The sequence below is a fragment of the Gossypium arboreum genome, chromosome 7 (genome assembly GCF_025698485.1).
Source record: "Gossypium arboreum isolate Shixiya-1 chromosome 7, ASM2569848v2, whole genome shotgun sequence".
NCBI lineage: Eukaryota > Viridiplantae > Streptophyta > Magnoliopsida > Malvales > Malvaceae > Gossypium > Gossypium arboreum.
Genome location: NC_069076.1, coordinates 8,259,658 through 8,279,123, shown reverse-complemented (window position 1 = coordinate 8,279,123; position 19,466 = coordinate 8,259,658). Strand labels below are relative to the sequence as shown.

Sequence of the window (19,466 nt, the reverse complement as noted above, 5' to 3'; positions counted from 1 at the left end):
TTGTTTGAAGTCTGAGAATGACTTGACGATTGAGCAGAACTTGCAAAAGAAAAATTAGGATCAGCCAAACGAGGAAAAAATTCTTTATCTATGGGACTCATCCGTAGACATCGTAAGAGGAATAGACTAAGGGTATATGCATAGCCTGTAGTAAGAATAAAAGAAGTTCAGAGGTTCTTCCTTCCTCCCAACCAAAATAGCAGCTAATCATCAAAAGCCTTGTAGGGCCACACTGCATTTGAAGGGCATGCGACCCGAGAAATGGCCTCAGGAGCATTTATTGAAGGCCTGTAATGATTGGGACTATGATTATCTACGAAGAAATGAAGAATGTTTCTGGCAATAATAAGATCCTCCAACACGAGAGAGCGCCCCAACTTTAATCAGTTGAACTAATCCTCCGTGGCCTCATTATCTAATTGCTGCATGGGGGTACAAGCATGCTCTAGGAATGGGCCGTGGGGTCAAGAACCCAAACTTACCTTTTAACTTACACCTCACCTGAATAAATTTGTCTCTATTAAGGTGAAGGTTGGAGGCCAAATTTTTAATTATGGATTTATGCCCTTGACGAGCATGAAAATAGGCCAACCCAACCGAGGCTTCCCCTGAAGTTACCTTTAACTGGTATAATCACTGGAAAATACCAATAAAGGGTTACTCACCTTATGCTACAATCGATGAAATAGGCAACTAGGGTCCACCAAGAAAAGCCAATAAGTTGCCCAAGTGCAACCCATACTCATCAAGAACACAAAAAAAAAAAAAAGAATTAAGAGAGAGATGAAACCTAACCTCGAATAAATGAAGTGAAAGAAGGATGTCATCAGAGGTCTTACTTAGTCGACAGTGGCCTTGAACAAAGCTGCGATCATAAGCGAAATTAGGAAGCTAAATTCCTCGAAACGCTCAAGTAGCAGACCATTTCCTCTTAAGATGTCGTACAATAGAAGGGAATGGTCTTTATCGAGTGTGTATTCCACTAGCACTAGGCCCAACCCTATCGCCCTCATTATTACCACCACAACTTTTCTTACTATCATTATTGTGGTGCTAACCCCATCGAGAAGACTATGTTTAATATTAACCATTTTGAGGATAACAAAAAAAAAAAAAAGGAAAAAGAAAAGCCTCGAGAAATTACCTAAAAAACTTATAAAAAACGGTCAATGAGAGAAGGAAAGCGAACTCAATTGTAAGAAATAAAGAAGATAGGGAGAATTTCAAGCAAGACACCTTATTACTTGTCGCCTCACTTTAAATAGCCAAACGTACGAAGAAAGTTTGGTTGAATTAAATTAAACAATTCAAATTCCTTAACTCTGTGGGTAACATTTGAAAAAGGTGTTACAGTTAAGGCCATTATCTCAAACTCTCCCAACTTTATCTTTTTAGAAAGGATATTCATGAATTTGATGTAGTTAAGCATCTGTTCCAAAGCTTCTACCAACGAGATGTTGATATGCAATTTCTTGAGTACGTCTAAGAATCTCTTAAATTGTAATTCTTTCTATTTCTTCTGGAGCCTTTAAGGATATGGAGGTGGTGAAATTTTGGGTTTCACTCGACAGCTCCGCTGAGATGATGACTTCTTCTTAGGTGTAAAAACTTTTGACTCATCTGGTTGAGGTCACTCCTAAAAAAATGTTACAAGAACAGGCTTCTGTGGTGGTCAACTTTTAACTGCTGGTTGAACTTTCTTCTTATTTTGAACTTCTACAGGCTCATCTTCGATTTCAATTACCTTGGGCTCCAATATCTTTCCGCTTCTCAAAGTAATAGCTTGACACTGTTATTTACCTATGGTCCTCAGATTTACCGTGTCACTAGGCATAGCATCTTGTGCTATACTTTGTAGCTCATTGGCTAATTTTCCTATCTACTTCTCCAAATTTGTCAAAGTTGCACTGTTCTTGGTCATGTACGCCTTCAATAGATTCTCAAAACTATTAGATAATTTAGCTGACTGAGGTTTCTGAAGTTGTTAAGAAAAATTTGGGCGATGATTTGGTTGTGATTGCATATAGAATTTCTTGGGTCATTTCCTTGATTACCCCATAAGAAATTAGGGTTATTTCACGAGGAGTTGTAAAAATTTGATAGTAAACTTAGGCCACTCCTATTTTGATGTTGATTACCCATGTGGCAAATGAATTTTTGATTTGATAGACAATCCTCGAACATATAGCTGTCTCTATAATACACATATGATACGTTCTTAAACTGGCTTGACTGATAGTTCATCTGGATGCCACTGGTTCCATTCATACCCATGTTCTTAAGCATGGTACATATGAAAGATACTCTTGTAGCCAATGAGGTCAATGCATAAACTTTATGGCCTCCAACCACTCTTTTCCCTGTTGCTACTCAAGTGGTTGGCCACAGATAGTTGTTACTTGAAATTCTTTCGATAATATCATATGTCTCATTATAAAACTTAGATAAAAGGGCTCCACTGGCTGAAGCGTCTACCACCATCCTTGTATGTGCATTGAGACCATTATAGAAAATCTCCAATTGGGTATAATGAGGAATGTTATGATGATGACATTTCTGCAACAACTTCTAGAATCTCTCTCATGCATCATAAAAGAATTCATCATCATGTTGCTGGAATATAGTAATTTCATTACGTAGCTTGGCATTCTTACTTGGTGGATAGTACTTCATTAGAAATCTTTCAGTTAACTCCTGCCAGGTAGATATTGAACCAGGCAATGAAAAATTCAACCATGCTCGTGCTCAATCTCTTAACAAATATGGGAACAACTTCAATCTTAAAGCATTTTCAGACACTCCGGCTATATTTAAAGAATCATTTTCATGAATCAACATATATGTAAATGCGGATCTTCAATAGGCATTCCACTGAATTAGCTAACTATTTGTAACATCTGGAACATCACAGGTTTCAATTCAAACTAGGGAGCTTTAATTTTAGGTATTGCAATCCCTGGATTAAGCTGATTGAAATGAGGTATTACATACTAACGAATGACACGGTCCCTATCGACGGCCACATGAACTGGGTTATATACATGGTCAGCTCATCCTTGATTCAGATTCTGATATTGATTCATCTCTTATGATCACCTTTAATTTAATTATCTTCTCCTTCTCCAAAAAGTGCATTCAATTTCTTGAACAACAGGAAGTAGATCAATAGTTCGAACTACACTCATAAACTAAGGACACTTGAAAAGACAAATGAACAAGAAAAACTTAAACTAAAAATAAAATAAAAATAAACCAAACTGCAAATTTGAATAAGTTTCACAAACAACAACAACAATTAACACAGTCCCCGACAATAATGTCAAAAACTTATCACTGTGTATATATAATTAAAATATTTGTGAATTATGTGCAAGTGTACACAATCATAACAACTAATAAAGTAGTAAATATATGAGTATCGTTTCTACAGGGACATATAGTAAAGTTAATATTTGTGAAATGATTTAATTAACAGTTTGGTAACAATAAAATTTATAGTGAGTTTTATGTAAATGACCTAGCTAAATGAGTTCTATAATTTATGAATGCAAAAATCAATGTAATAATGAGCAATACAAATGGGATATTTGTCACATCCCAAAACCCAGCCTAGTAGTTTTGGGTTAGTAAACCGGGTTTGAGTTAGGTATAAAAAATTAGGGTCATAAATGAATTATTAAATAATTAAAGTTACATATTTGGGCTTTTATTTTATTAACTAGCTAAAAAAAATTAAATTTTGAAGTCTAATTTGAAAAAAATATATATTTTAATTGATTTAGGAACTGTTTGGAAAAAGAGAAGAATTAGGAGTGTCCTAAAGTGCAAATTGTCTAATTTTTAAAAATCGGTCTCCTACATAGAGCCATTCACGTCTTCCCCTTCTTTTCAAAAACCGCAAGTCATTCAAAAGTTTTCCAAAACTTAAAATTAGAGAGCTTTTTCAAATTCAATTCATTACTTCAGATTTATTAACTTTCCAAACACTAGAACAACCTTAAATTTCAAAGGAAAATCACATTTTCTTCCCCAATTTTGTCATTGTTCTCCTTGAGTTCAAATCCTGAATTAACGTTGTAAATCATCGTTTTCAACAAGTTAATGGTTTAAATATAAAACTAAATGATATTTAGGATGTTCGAAATCGAAATTGAGGACTAGAAATGAGATTAGAAGGTTGAAACTTCAATTTTGGCAAAACTACCTAGTTTTCAGTAGTAAGAAATGAGAGGCTTAGATTGTGCTTTCCTTGTTTGGTCATGTTCAAGGCTGTTTTTGATGAGTTTGGAATGTGTTTGTTATGTGTGTAAAGTTTTAGATCAATCGGGAACCACTACGAGCAAGTCTAAAGGTAAAGAAAAGTTGTTTGTGCTTCGACTAAAGGGAAACATGATCGTTGAGTGTTCAGAGTCGCTACTAGTATGTGTGATTCGTAGTGTTAATCGGAAGCTTATTATTGTCCTAAACCTTATCCTAAGTTTAAAGAGCAAATATTTTTTTATAATTTTTGCCTTGTTGTGAGTTTATGTCTAATGTGTGATGAATTATGATATGTGATGATATTATGATAGGTAATATGTGACAGTACTTATAAGTGATATGTGATAAACTGATTTTAATGCACACATATATGGTTTGATATATGATGGCTCAATGAGCATTATTGTGGCACTTAAAGTGCAATTAAATGTGAAACTGATAAGCATGCATTATGTACGAAATTGTGATATGAATTGATGAATATGAACATAGGTTATGTACATTAAAATGGTAATTAATAATTTTTAATTATGGATATTCTGTTCTTGTGATATCTTGAAACCATTAGACATAGTCGGCATGCCATAGGATTGTGAGTACTTACATTTGTGTTTTGTGATTTGGGCGTTGAGGCCCAGGACAAGTTGGAGAGATAAGGGAATGTCGAGCTAAGCTTCATTCATTAGGACATGTTGGTTTGGTGGAGAGTGTTCAACTTAAAGCTACACTTATGGGACATGTTAGACTCTTTAAGTCATTGGTGTGATGAAGATCCATTTGTCAATGTGTGATGATAGAGTCTACTTTTTACGTTTCATAATCTCAAGTTGCCAAATTATCATTAAATGATTTATATATGAAATATGTTGTTTGGAAATGCATGTGAGAGTATATGCTAGCCTTGTGAGATAATGAAACATGGTTATATTATTTTGCATTGAGGAATATATGGTTGTGAATGTGCCTTAGTATGTTCCTGCTTAACTTATGCTGTTATGTATACTTTGCAATTATTCCAAACATTCACTAGGCTTATTTAAGCTCACACAATCCACATTAAAATTTTATAGATAAATAACATTTTCAGTGTGAGTGGAGTGGCAAAGGAAATAATCTAAAGCAAGACATAATTTTTGAATAGGTGGTTTTGCAATTCTTTTAAACACACTGGATAAAGGTAATGTGGGTTATAGTTTATAGTTATCAATATCATTATTATTATTTTGGGATTAAACTTATGAACTGTTAATGTTGTTTTCGGACTTTGGATGTAAACATATTTTTATGCTTGAGATTGATATTAGTAATGCATTCTATAGTTGCTTGACGAATATGTGTTAATGTAGCATGAAAAATGGTTGAAAGCTTGGTTGAAGTAGACATTATTTGTATATTGAGTAGGAATATGCTTTAAGCATGAAAAATATTTCAACTTGTGAATTTTTAGCATTTTGGGTAAAAGTAGCGATACTCAGGCTGGATTTCAAAAATTTTCAAAATGGTCCTTACTTATCAAATAATTCTATTTCTATTATTTCCAATTAAATGTTTAATTAATCATGATTACATCTCTAAAGGTTGATAGTGGTAGTCGTTGCTCTTATTTGAAACTGTGTATGCATGTGTATAAGTTCCGGTAGTTTTAGTAACATCTTGTAACTCGGGTCCAGCGACCGGACTCGGTCAGGGGTGTTACAATATTCCAATATCATAAATTACTGGCATAGTTAATCCTTTTTAACGTTGATGAAAATTATTACGAATAAATTGTGGCATAACTAGTGAGTTACTAATGTTTAATTTTAACTTACCTTCTCAGGCATCGTTACAATAGAATCATGTGAGTTAATAGTATAAGTCTAACTTGGAACAATTTAATCACTAATAAGATTATCTTGAAGTCACTACGTTTAGTCTTATAGGTTCATCGCATATCTCTATGTCAAATGCAACTCTAAAGACTATGTGAAGTAACAAAATTAAGTCTTTATTGAAACAAATTTAATCACACATTCCTGAGGTTATGTATAGTAGGTACCTCTCAACATAACTACAAAATTAACTAATCATCCTTAATTAATTAAACAAACACCAATTAAGCATCGTGTCAACAACCATCTTCTCAACTAAATATACTAACTTTGTTATTTATTTAACATCACGTAACGTCAATAAATATAAGTATGATTTTACTTAACTGCATAATACAACTAGATACACAGAATAATTTCAACAAGATATTATTAAATATAAACTAAAAATTCATAACAATTCTAGCATTAACAATATTAGAACATGGTAATTAACAATAACACAAAGTAATAATGCTTTCAATAGCATGAACACAATAGAAAAAAATTAAGGAAAGAAGAACTCTTGGTTGTTCACGGTGGTTGCTCGTGGTGGAACACATATCTCTTCCTCTTTTCCTTCTTTGGAAAGCTACAAGAAAAGCTTAAACAAGCTAATGTTGAACTACTCTCACTTAAAGAATGCTCTCTACTCTTGAAGAAAATGAGAGAATACTTGAGAGAATGGAAATGTTTGATGAATGAAATATGAGAGGAATGATGCTTGAGTTATGAAGTGAATAGCAACTTGATCCCCTTTTTACACTTGAAGCCCTCCAACGTCCATGGGTAAAAATAGCATGGAATTCCTCTTTTTGCTCCATGTGGTTACCGTCCATGCATGTATCAAAGAAGAAGTTTGAATGGTTTCTTTGAATCAAGTAAGGGGTTGAAGATGTTGAGATTTTCTTTGATTTTTTCTTCCCTCCTTCTAAATGTAAATAAATGGCACTGGTAGGCTTTAAAACGCACCAACAAAAAAGGAAAAACATTCATTTCTCTGAAGTTTTCAATATTACTCTAACAAAAAATAGTGGTAATTTATTTTAAGGATAAATTCTATTTTCTGGGAATTGAAATTCTACCGATTTCTATTTAAAGAGATTTACTTTCCCACTGAAAGTAAAGAAAATATTTTTGGTTCTGCATTTGATTCTATTTGTTCGAGTCTACACTCGAAGTAGTTCGTGGTATGAAAATAACAGAAAAGATCATTTTGTTGAAAACCAGGAATGACAAGGATCCGTCTATCCAAAAACACATGTATGATTTTGATCTAGGGTTTATTGCTATAAATATCACAAACCGAGTCGATTTTTAAAATTTTTATTTTCTGCTGTGTAAGAAATTCATTTTCAAACTAGTTTTTTTCGACAAGTACATGCTAGAAACCTTGTACCATTTCCATATTTGATTTTCCAAGTTCTAACTTTACAAAATCCAAAGATTGTGAACATCACTATAATATGTGAGAGGAAAGTTCCTGAGCTTAAGTTTTCTATTAAGTGGCTGAAGTTGAAGCATGTTAGTTTAGAGCCAGCAAAGCAAGCAATTGGAGAGAATGCTGAGCATATAGAACAAGTAAACCATGAAGCAATAACTACTGCAGTGGAAACAGAAATGCCGACTGGCCCTTTGAGCAATGATGAAGGATCTAACATAAGGATGATTGATCATCTGACATCATCCATTAAAGCTCATAATAGAGTGATAGCCATGATGAAGGCTGAGGTTGGGATCATACTACAGATAATGGATAGAAGCAGTAAGGAAGGATCTGTAGAGCAAGTGATCCCTGCACAATTGTTCGCTCAATCTTGTGATTTGTACTCCTGATTAGGTGAACTGACTTACTCCTACCTAGTTTTATTGTTTTAATCCTCATGTTCTTCAACATTTGTTTTACCTTGGTCTAGTTATTAAACAAAAAGGGGAAGTAGAGTATAGATGATGGGAGTAGTTAAGAATCTTTAGCATTCTGATTCGTAATTTTGTTGTTTTGTTGCTGTGTTGTGAGTGTTGTTGTATGGGAAGTAAATATCATTTTGTTGTTGGATGAAGCTGCTTACATTTCCTGAAGATGTTGTTGATTTTAAATATGCATAAAACTTTATGGTGGTTAATTCTTTTTTACTTTAGAATTCTTATTCCATCTGATCTATATAAGTGAGATAATGGTACTTATTTGATGATTCTAATGTGAATGTTGCGACATTTATTATTTTAAGCAAACAAATAATTTAAGGTAGGACCAAACACTTTTAATTGTCGGTATTGTACTTAATAATAATAATAATAATAATAATAATAATAATATATCAAATATGGATAAGAGAATATGCATAGATTAGTTTTGGCTAATGGCTAACAGCACTTGGTAGGGCTCCACACCACCATCTTTCTGAGTTAATTATGACATGAAATATATCCGTTAAGATGCTGAAAAGATAGCTCGCTATATTCTATACTAAATTAATTGAGATATTTAAAATTGATAAAGGTTATACTGTTTTTTTAATTATAATTAATTTTGGTTTTAAAAGATATTTATTTGATTGTTTAAATGGATAAAGAAAAAGTTATGCAAGTGTAGCAGAAGTATATTTGTATATCATTAATCGTTGGCAGTGTATGAATTCAAATATATTCAACATAATATGATTTTTAAATTTTGTTATTCTAGTTTAAACTTGAGAAAAACTTAAAGAGTGTTGGCTTAATTCTCCATTTTGGTTTTTAAATTATATTTTTTATTTTAGTATTTAAAATTATTTTGTCTAATTTTGCCCTTAAAATATACTTAAATTCTTAAGTATGCCTCACTTATATTTTTAGTCTATTCTTTTGCAAATGCTAAAAAATTCTTATAACTAATCACACAATCATGTGATGTCTTTTAAAATATATTTTCTTTTATTAAATATATATATACACATTAAAAATAGAAGTAAATATAAAAAATCATAATATATATATATATATAAAATCTAAAAATATATATAAATTATAAAAATATAAAAATAAAATTTAAAAATATATCTAAAAGAAATTGTTAAAATTAATAATATTACTAAAAAATGTACAAAATTATAAAAAATTGTAAATAAATTTAAAATTTTTAATAAAATTATAAAATATAAATAATTCTAAAATTTTAAAAAGTATTTAAATTTAATTTTTTTTGCAATTACTTGAAATTTTAATACATTTTAAATTTTATAACACCTTTCAATTTTATATATTATTTTAAATTTAAAAAATTATAATTATATATTTAGAATTTTATAAAAAATTTGTTTTAAACTTTTAAAAAAATTATATATTTTATATATGATATTTTATTTACATTTTAATCAACACCGTCAACAGTCAATGCTCAATCAAAATCAAAAGTATTTTTGATATTTAAATATTTAAAATTATAAATTTATTTTCTAATTTAGATTTAATATTTTATTTTTAATAATCTTAACTGTCACATGATTTTTTATTAGCAATATACGGCCTCGTATAATTTTATTGGTTAAAATTATTTAACAATTTTTTAACTTTCATTATAAAATAGATAAAAATAAAAGGAATCTATACTTTGTATATTAAAAAATTAAATATTAAAGTGGAGAATAAATATATTTAAAGATTAAGAAAAGATTTAGATAGATGATTAGATGTAATATGTTTAATTTAATTTTTATCTTATAATACAATATTATTATAATATTTACGACTATTTTATATTAATAATAAATAAATACACCAATTCTAAATCTTTGAATTAAGCCTAAACAAAATAACCAAAAAGCGGAAAGAACGAACAGTTGCTTTTTGACCAGAAAAACCAATCAAATCAAGGCTGAGACAATGAAACGATAGGGATGACATGCTCATGTCTTATCAACATTTTCCTTGGAATAATAATTACTCCCTAACTCAACCTAATACAATAGATTTTAAACATCCAAACTATATCCTTAAAACAAATAAAACTCATAATTACACATAAATTTTAATTTAATATTTAATTTAATACATATATATTAATTTGATATAATTATACAAATAAAATTTTGATTGTGGTTGTTAAGAATATAGAATACTTTAGTATCTCTGAGTTGTTAAGGAGTTGTTAGTCTGTTACTAAGTCTGTTAGATTGTTAAGCTAGTCATAACAGTCACGTATGTACTCTATAAATACTACTTATTCGTCTGTAATGTATATGATTAGGTTTCAAGTCTAAATTCAGAGATTCCTTATTTTTGAGTAAGCATATTCTTTTTACCTGAGTTCATTACAGTGGTTCAAATATATATATGAAATTTTAATTTTGATTTAATTATACACATTTAAAGAAATAAAATATCAATTTATTTTCATATTAATAAATATAATAATTTGTGTATGAAATATATGAATATAAAATGATGTTACATTAATAATTATGTTAATAATTTATAAAAATTAAATCAAATCAAAATTTCATATATAAAATTGTTCAAAATCTAAGTTTATGTGTAAAATACATATTAAATCAAAGTTCATATATAATTTTAAAATTTATCTCCAAAAGTCCAAATTATATAAACTAGTAACGTTTCACCCATTATTCACGTTGGATTGATTTTTTGGATTAAATTATAATGTAAAGATTTAAATGATACAATATGCTTGTACTTTTTATATAATTAAAATTTAGCCTTCATATATTTTTCAAGAACTCGTTCATTTATTTTTAAATTTTAAAATTCAAGTTTAGTTTGTAACATCGCTCCTCCCTTCACTTCGTAAATATATAACCAGTTGTACCAATTAAATTAAAATAAAACAATGTTTTAAATAAATAAAACTTTGTTATCAAATCATATGATTAATGATTGTGTTAGGCACGTATTGTTTTAGATCAAATTATGGTTATGGCCCATATACTGTGTTTAAATTTTATGTCATCATTTTAATCAAAATAGTGGATTAACTAATCTCATTACAAAAGTAAATGACCGAATCAAATTAAAATATAAAAATTAAAACCCAAATGTAAGCATAGCAAAGAATTTAAAATGGTAATATTATCAATATCTTAAAATAAAGGAATCATGACTAATTCAAATAATTAGCTACTTTAATAATTTTAGTAACTAACATGAGTTTTAAAAATAAACAGTACATTGACTTGGACATTTGCAAGTCAACTTTTTCTTTATAAACTTTGAGGAGAGTTACAACTCGTGGATAAATTCTTTATAAAAGAAAAACTCATTTTGTTCCTTTCTTCATTTGGGCTTTGATCAAGGGTTATTTAGATTTGATTTTGGAAAGAAATAGTTTGCTTTAAGAGTTGTCGGGACTTGATTTTAAAATTGAATTTGGCGAGATGCTTACTTGAGAATTTGATTTAGTTGGATTCAAAAGATTTTTAAGATTTCATCTTGAATTAACTGTCTATTTTAAAGGTTGTTGACACTTGATCTTGAAAACAAATTAGGACCTCTTTTCATAAATTGAATTGAATCGAAAGACAACTTTTTTTAGAATTTTTTTAGAAATAATTTTTGACTTTCCTCTTGACTAAATTGAATCGAAATGTGATTTTTCTTCAAAACGAGTATGGAGTTTGTCAGAAATTCTTCAATTTCCACAAAAAAAATTCAAGACTTCTTGAACTTGTGTCAGTCAATCAAATAAGGCAGAGTTCTTATAGAATTTAACTTTTCATTTGAGTGTTTTGCAAGAATTAAATTATTTTATTTATTATTATCTCCTATTAATATAATAAATTGATGATAAAAATCATTTAGTATTATCACACAATTAATTTAATTTAATAAATTTTTATTATTTATCTCTTAATTAATTAAAAATAATTATTAGACTAAATGATGTCATTATTTTCATCCACAATAATTTTAATTTAACCAACGTAATTTAATCCTAACAAGTGACGCTTTATAATTAATCCAAAGAAAAGTTTTATCTTCAAATACCACCTCTCAAGTACATAAAATTTGAGTTAGTTATTGTTGAACATCAAATTTTGGTCGGATGTGTCGTTTAATAATCAAATCATTCCAACAATGAAATGACATAAGGCAACTTTAAATTTGCATTTCTTGTAGATTCCACGTAAACAACCCAATTACTTCAACAAGCCATGCAAGTGATGATCATTTATTCTCCTACACATATACAGGTCTAAAAGCCTTGCAATAAGAATATGGGCTATCCACGCCCAACCCAAACCAAACTTCTAGCTGCTATCCCTTGCTACGGAAAAGGAAGAGGGATTATCGGAGAGAGAAAATCTGAGAGGATTGGCGAACAAACGGCTAGAAAATCCACACCGAAGAGGAGCCAAAGTCTAAGACAGAGTCATCTGTCATCGCCTCCGTCGAGCACGTTAAGGACACCGATGGTTGTAGATTCAATGCCTTCAAAACCGACTAGCGAAGGTTCGGTGCAACGTTATTGGCATCTCCATGTGCGAGCCTTTGAGGCCAAACGGCGACGGCGCACCACCTTGAGTAATGACCTTGTTGGGGCATTCAAAACAAAAACCGAAATAACTGGAATCGGTCCAGCGGCAAGAGAAAAGAAAAAAAAACTTCTAGGGAAGCAAGTTGTCACCATACGCCGGCAAAGGAAAACCGACACAAAAGAAAGGACAACTTCTTAGTTATTTTGTTTAGAAGAAAAGCAAAGGAAAAATGATCAATTACAGCGGTCGAAAATGTGAGTGGTACCGACCCTAGGGTCGGGCGGCCGCTAGAAAGGCCAAGGCAACAAAGGTAGGAGAAGGAAGGATTTGAGAGGGAGGAGAGAAAAGTCTTCTCAGTTAAAAGATTATCAACTTTTAATCTTACTAAGACCGGAACTATTGTAACAAAATAAATGCTTTCAATAAAATTTAAACTTAATACTTTTTATATATTAATTTATTCTTTAATAATCAATTTATAATTTACACAAATTAATAAATGATGTATGAAAATATAATAAAATATTTTAATATTAAATATAATAAATAATAAAAATAAGATGATTATTGTATACACATTTTTAAACTCCCAAGTAAATTATTAAATAAAGAACTCCACAAATAATGTAAAAATAATGTTCCTAAAATTAAATATAATATTTATTAAAAAAGAAGAAGAAGATATTTTTTTAACAACTTATTCTCTTAAATCTCATTTTGCTTCTTTTGAATCATATTCTTTTATATTCATAAACTTCGTTGAACAATTAGTTGGGATCATCAAAATCCCTAAATTTCTGTTTATCCATTTTATTATTTGATAGACTCAATTAGTTAAATTAATTTAAACAAAAATTAAGTAACATTTATATAATTAAAATTAACATGATAATATGAATTTTTTATAATGTGGGATATAATTTTATTTAATACATATTATATTACAAAAATAGTATACACACGTTTAACTACAAATAATATATTAATTTTATATATAAGTAAATTATGAATGTACAATAATTATTATATAAGTACGATATTATAATGTGCATTGTTTTATTAATGACATTCAACCTAAACCTTAAATGTGAAAATAATTTTATGGTAGATCATAATATATACAATTAACATTTTTATAATTAATGTATATTACTAATGATATGTATCCTATATACAACTATGTTATTATAATGTACATTTTATATTAATGATATGTAAGCTTAAACCCTAAACGTGTAATTAACTTGTGGTGATTATAATATTGTTAGCTTTGACCTCCCAAGCTTTTAATATACAACATTTAAGACAAATTTTATATGTATTATATTTCCTAAATCATTTGGTGAAAATATAATTAAAAATTTTATCAAGCATTTTCAAACACATGCAATATAATCAATAACAAGTTTTAAATGTGTTTTAATTTATCTAAATATTTTTGAGTTAATTCCAAAAGTGTTTTAAGGTGTCCAAAATGTTTTTAAGAGACTTTGATATGTACGTCTTGAGACATAAACATGTTTGTCTCAAGACAAACAAACTTCAAAGCTAAGGGTTGCTTCAGAGGAGCCATGTCTTGAGACATTTGAGTAATTGTCTCGAAACATATGGGCAAATGTCTCGAGACACATTAGTCATGTCTCGAGGCAACCTGCCAACAACTATGTAATGTCATAGTTGTTATTCCTGACTCGAGACAAGGGTTTAATGTCTCAAGACACACTGATGTGGACTGCATTAGATGAACGAAATAAATGCACCTAACGGCTAGAATTCATCCCCAACGGTTATAAACGTCCACAAACTTGTTCCTTGGTTTAAAAACAAGTCAAAGACACATCAAGACATAATAGATAAACATCCAAGTATAGAAATCAAGAGAAAAAATCAAATTCTTTATTTCTTCATTTTCTCTTATACATGTCTCTTAGGTGTTTATTGTTAGATCTTTCTATCATTCTCATTTCAGTTCTTTGAGATAGAAAAAAAACACTTGTAAACACACATCTTTGAGAGGCCTATTGGGAAAAATCCAGTCTGAAAACAATTTTCTTGCATAACAAAAAATTAAAATTTTGAAAATTGACCCGATTTGTGATATTTATAGCAATAAACCTTAGATCGAAATTGTACATGTATTTTCGGATAAACGAATCCTTAATACTTTCCAGCTTTCAAACAAATAATCTTCTCTACTATTCTCGTACCACAAGCTACTTTGAGTGTGGGCTCGAACCAATTGGATCAAAACACAAAACTAGAAAAAGTTTTCTTTTCCTTTTGGGGTGAAAACGAACATTCTCTCTTCTTTAATAGAAACCGGTAGAATTGCTATTATGGATAAATATATCTAATAGTTAAGAATAAATTCTCTCTATTGTTTGGCAAAGTAACAATCTCTTAAAGTTGCATAAATAGCTCTACCGGTGTTATCTATTTATAGGGAGAGAAGGTAGAACCCTTGTTGAATTGTAGAGGTTTATTTCAAATAGAAAAACAACTTCCTAGTTCAACTAGGAGAGGGAGAGGAGCTAATCAAGTGTGTTTTCCCTCATATGTATTATGATGGGGATTCAGGCATCTCATTGTGTTGGGTCTAATTATATGTGTTTTCTGAACTTTTAACCAAACACATATAATTTAATCCAACCCAAAACATATTTTTCTATTTTCCAAAATAAACATTAAATTTTCAATTAAATAATTTTCTCATTCCAATTTTACCTCCAGTAAAATTATGACGATTCCTGGTAAAATTTCCAAGAAAATATATTCAATATTTCATAACTCAAATTGTTTACTACGAACAAATGATTTATTTTCATTTTCGGGCTTTAAGACTGGTCAAAAACATGAACTTATTCTTCTGATCATTTTTTAGTAATCCATGCACATTTGGAAATGAATCATTTCTCAGTTTCATTTTTATTTCAATTTCCATTTTGAGAAGACCACATTCATTTCCAAATGATTACATTTCTCCATTTTGGAGAGAATATAATCATTTCCGAATGTTTTCCATTTCTCTATTTCTAGTCATTCTGTTCATTTTCGATTCAACACAAAATTCATTTTTGGTTTCAACGAACTAGCGAAGGGATCAATTAGACATATACAATTAGAGCTTAAATGATTTATAGTTAAGTTCTGGCTTTTTGCTTATTAATTATAACTCATTTAGTTACGAAGTCATTCCAATATAGTATCATGACTGAGTTCTCCCTAACGACAAAACCATTACGAATGCATCTACTTAGTGCTCGTCCAATGACCTTGTCATAAGTGTGTTACCCTCATAGAATATTCTTAATCTCTTTAGGATAATATCTGCTCTCTCAATATAATCATTTTTATCTCATGATAATCATTACATCTTTCTTCATTAAAAGTCAAATTACTATCAAACAGTAATCAAGTCATTCATCACAAAGGTGAATGACTCGTGACCATGTTTACTTTTCATCAACCATGAAATAATAATTGAAGGATATCATTTACCCATGTCTCGGGCTATGAATTCCACTGTTATGAATGACATTACATACTGCAGAAGTCGTACACCCAACGCACCAACCTTCGGTTCCTTATCTATTCTAACTCAGGCTTTTACTTACATCAAAGTGTACGAGTCACGCATACAAAGTCTGACATCCATTCAAGATTTAGGTATGTCACACTATGAACATCATAAGTGAATAAATCCATAAACAGATTCAGGATCTATTATGTTTGGGTCCAGTCCGATGTATTGTCAATCTAGTTAGTCATATCTATGTCTCTATCTTTTGGGAGTCATCCGCTCCGATGCCCAAGACAAAACATCTCCCCAATTAGACTTGGTAGACGACATATTAGTCTTTCAATCGGTTTGCTCATTTTCGATTAGACTAAAGACATTTTTAGGTTTGTCTACTAATATAAGTTGTCCTTTCGTATTACGATCCGACCACGTAATACTGCTTAGTATAAGTTAAACATTAGACAACCAATGAGAAATTTACTTCTATTTCGCTTTGCGTGCAAAAACCATGTGAGGACAATATACAAAGTAGTAATGTAATTCAAGAATAATTTTATTAATAAATCTGTTCTAAAAAATTACTAGTGTACTTAGACGAAAATACTACACTTAGAGCACCAGATCCAATAAGACCTTGATTTTTTACATATTTTCTTGTACTTACAAAAAGCTACTTAAGGTTTTTGAGGTATATAACCTTAAAGGGTTTTAGCTGATCCACAAAAACTAGGAAGGGTTCTAGTTTAACCATAAAAACTAAGGGGTGGTTCTATCTTAGCATTGTAAAAAATATGGGGATTGTAAATGTTATACCTTATCCTTGAAAGGTATCAATTCAAGTATAGTGAATTAGAAAATCCTTGGTTGAGGTAGACCAAGGTAGTAGAGGTAGGCTATTGGGGCCGAACCACTATAAATCAAAATGTCCAAACTTTTCTTTCATTTCTTCATCATTTAGAAAAGTTTGCAAATATTTTCAAAATACCAATTCTCCCATCTATTAGTATTTTCGTATCTAAATAATATTATAATGTACATTTTAATATTAATGATATTATAGCTACCTTACCTTGTCTATTTGCTTAAAATCAAAAGTGCAATGGAAGTGTTAGACTGTGATGGCCACTACGACTTGGCATTGAGAAAACTTTGCAAACACGAACTTAAAAAACACAAAGGTTTGTTACGCAGTTCAATTTCCCTATGTTAGCGGAGCTTAGCTCAGTGAGTAATTTCACTATATTTAATCCACAATACAACAAGTGATTCACACCCTTCCAAGTATAGAGATCTCACCTTTGTACCTAAAAACTAGAACAATCACCTCCAAATCCTCCCTCTAAGAACTTGGGCAGTAAACACTCAACAATGCTTTCAATAACAATTTGCACTCTCTTACAAAAATAGTTCCCCAATAAAAAAATTAGAATGCACTCAATAAGCTCTTATCGAAACCTATATAAGCCTCAAAGCATAAATCAATTTCGGTTTGCTAATATAAAACCTATGTGAATAAAAGTTAACTCCTTAAAAATAGCTAGTACATCAATAACAATCAAAGTACAATCAATCAAAAATATGCTCTCCAAAATTAACAACACTATCTTGATCAAATCTTCATATTCCAAGGTCTTTATTGATTCATATGAATCCAATCCAATCTTCAAATGCCAAAGATTGGTTTTCATATATGGACCAAAGTATCTTCAATGAAACAATACATAACTAAGTCTAGATTTTCTTCATTAAATTGGCAAACCAAATAAGGTAAGTTTTTAACCACCTTAGTGGCAGTCTGCATTTGGCACGTTGAGTACCACTTAGCAACTCTTAACTCATTTTGCCTCAATATTCTCCCCCTTTGGCAATTTGATAAACAAAATCAAACAATATAGGAAGCTAACTACCATAGTAAATAATAGCTCCCCCTCAGCACAAACCTATCTCTACTTAGCTCAACTTACTACATAATATAGTAATTTTAACTATCAATGATATATCTAGAATTCACACCAACAATCAAAATAATAAACTATAACTAAGAAGCAAATAAGATAAAGTGCAACAATGTAAAGCATACATCATAAAATAAAATCATCATAGTTCCAAAATAATTCGGCAATGCCACAACATCCACAAAATCAATATCAGAAAATAAGTATCATCATCTCACCTATACAAACCAGTTCAAAAGAAAAAAAAATCACCACTACAAGGTATGATGCATCTTCAATGTCTTCAACATCATCTTCTAGAAACATAATGTAACACACTAAACCCAGCCTAGAAGTTTAGACCGAATCCTGGATGCTACATTGATCGCCGAAGTGATCATAGGTAAATTTTTACAAATAAATTTATATTTTAGTTCATAATTCTTAATCGTTTAAAACCAGTCAGTAAAATTACAGTTAAGCTAGTATATATATATATGTAAGCGGAATAAAAACGATTAAAACTTAACTCGAAATTTGTACCATAACTTTATAAAAATCTTATAGTTCTAAACCAAATAATCAAATAGATACTGAAAATGCAAACCGATAATAATTTATTTTCACCGAGACTGTCCGAGACCTCTGCACATCGAGTCTAGCATTAGAATTCAGAAAAGGTACCTGAAAAAGAAACACTAAGAGGGGGTGAGCTACATGAGCTCAGTGTGAGTTCGATCAATATAAGAGATAGAATTATAGATTTTAAAATAGTAGCGTAACAGATTTTCAAAATACACAGAGTGAGAAAGCATACCTGAAACTAGTGACCCAACAGAGCTTAACAGTCAGAGCACATCAAGTTCACACAAAAGTTTCAGCACAAATGCTATTCAGACCAACAGACTATAGACAACTAATCTTACAGTCAGAACTCATAGATAGATGCGAATAAAATGCAATCAAATAAAAACCTACGTACCCAGCCAACACACCTCTCTGTCCCCCGATCGCACCCCAAAAGAGCTATCAAACTCATCCAATCCAACACATCAATTAGGACCTCGAAAGGCCCATCCAACCCTACACACCAAAAATGTGGACTAAGCCACTCAGATAATAATACGCAGCAGGGCTAGCGTATGTGGTGTACTGTGCAATGCGGTAGTCCGCTGTACAAGCGAGTTGCAGTTTAAACTGCCAGATCAAATAATAGTGCGCAGCAAAGCTGACGCATGTGTGGTATAGTACAATAAATCGTTATACGTATAAATTTACAGTTAAACTGCCAGATCAAAACAGATACAATCTTTATTCTCTTCACAACCCAACCCAAAATACTTTATGCAAATGCATGAATGCATTCAATCTCACAGAATAGTGGCACATTATCAGACAGTTAAACAGAACAGATATGTGCATATACACCTTG

General features: G+C 30.5%; 1 non-coding gene across 1 annotated transcript; it reads left to right on the top strand.

Moving 5' to 3' along the window:
- Positions 1-2,536: 2,536 nt before the first annotated feature.
- LOC128296076 (small nucleolar RNA R71) lies at positions 2,537-2,643 on the top strand. The gene has a single exon (XR_008286624.1). It is a non-coding gene; the product is annotated as a small nucleolar RNA R71 (small nucleolar RNA).
- The last annotated feature ends 16,823 nt before the right edge of the window (positions 2,644-19,466 follow it).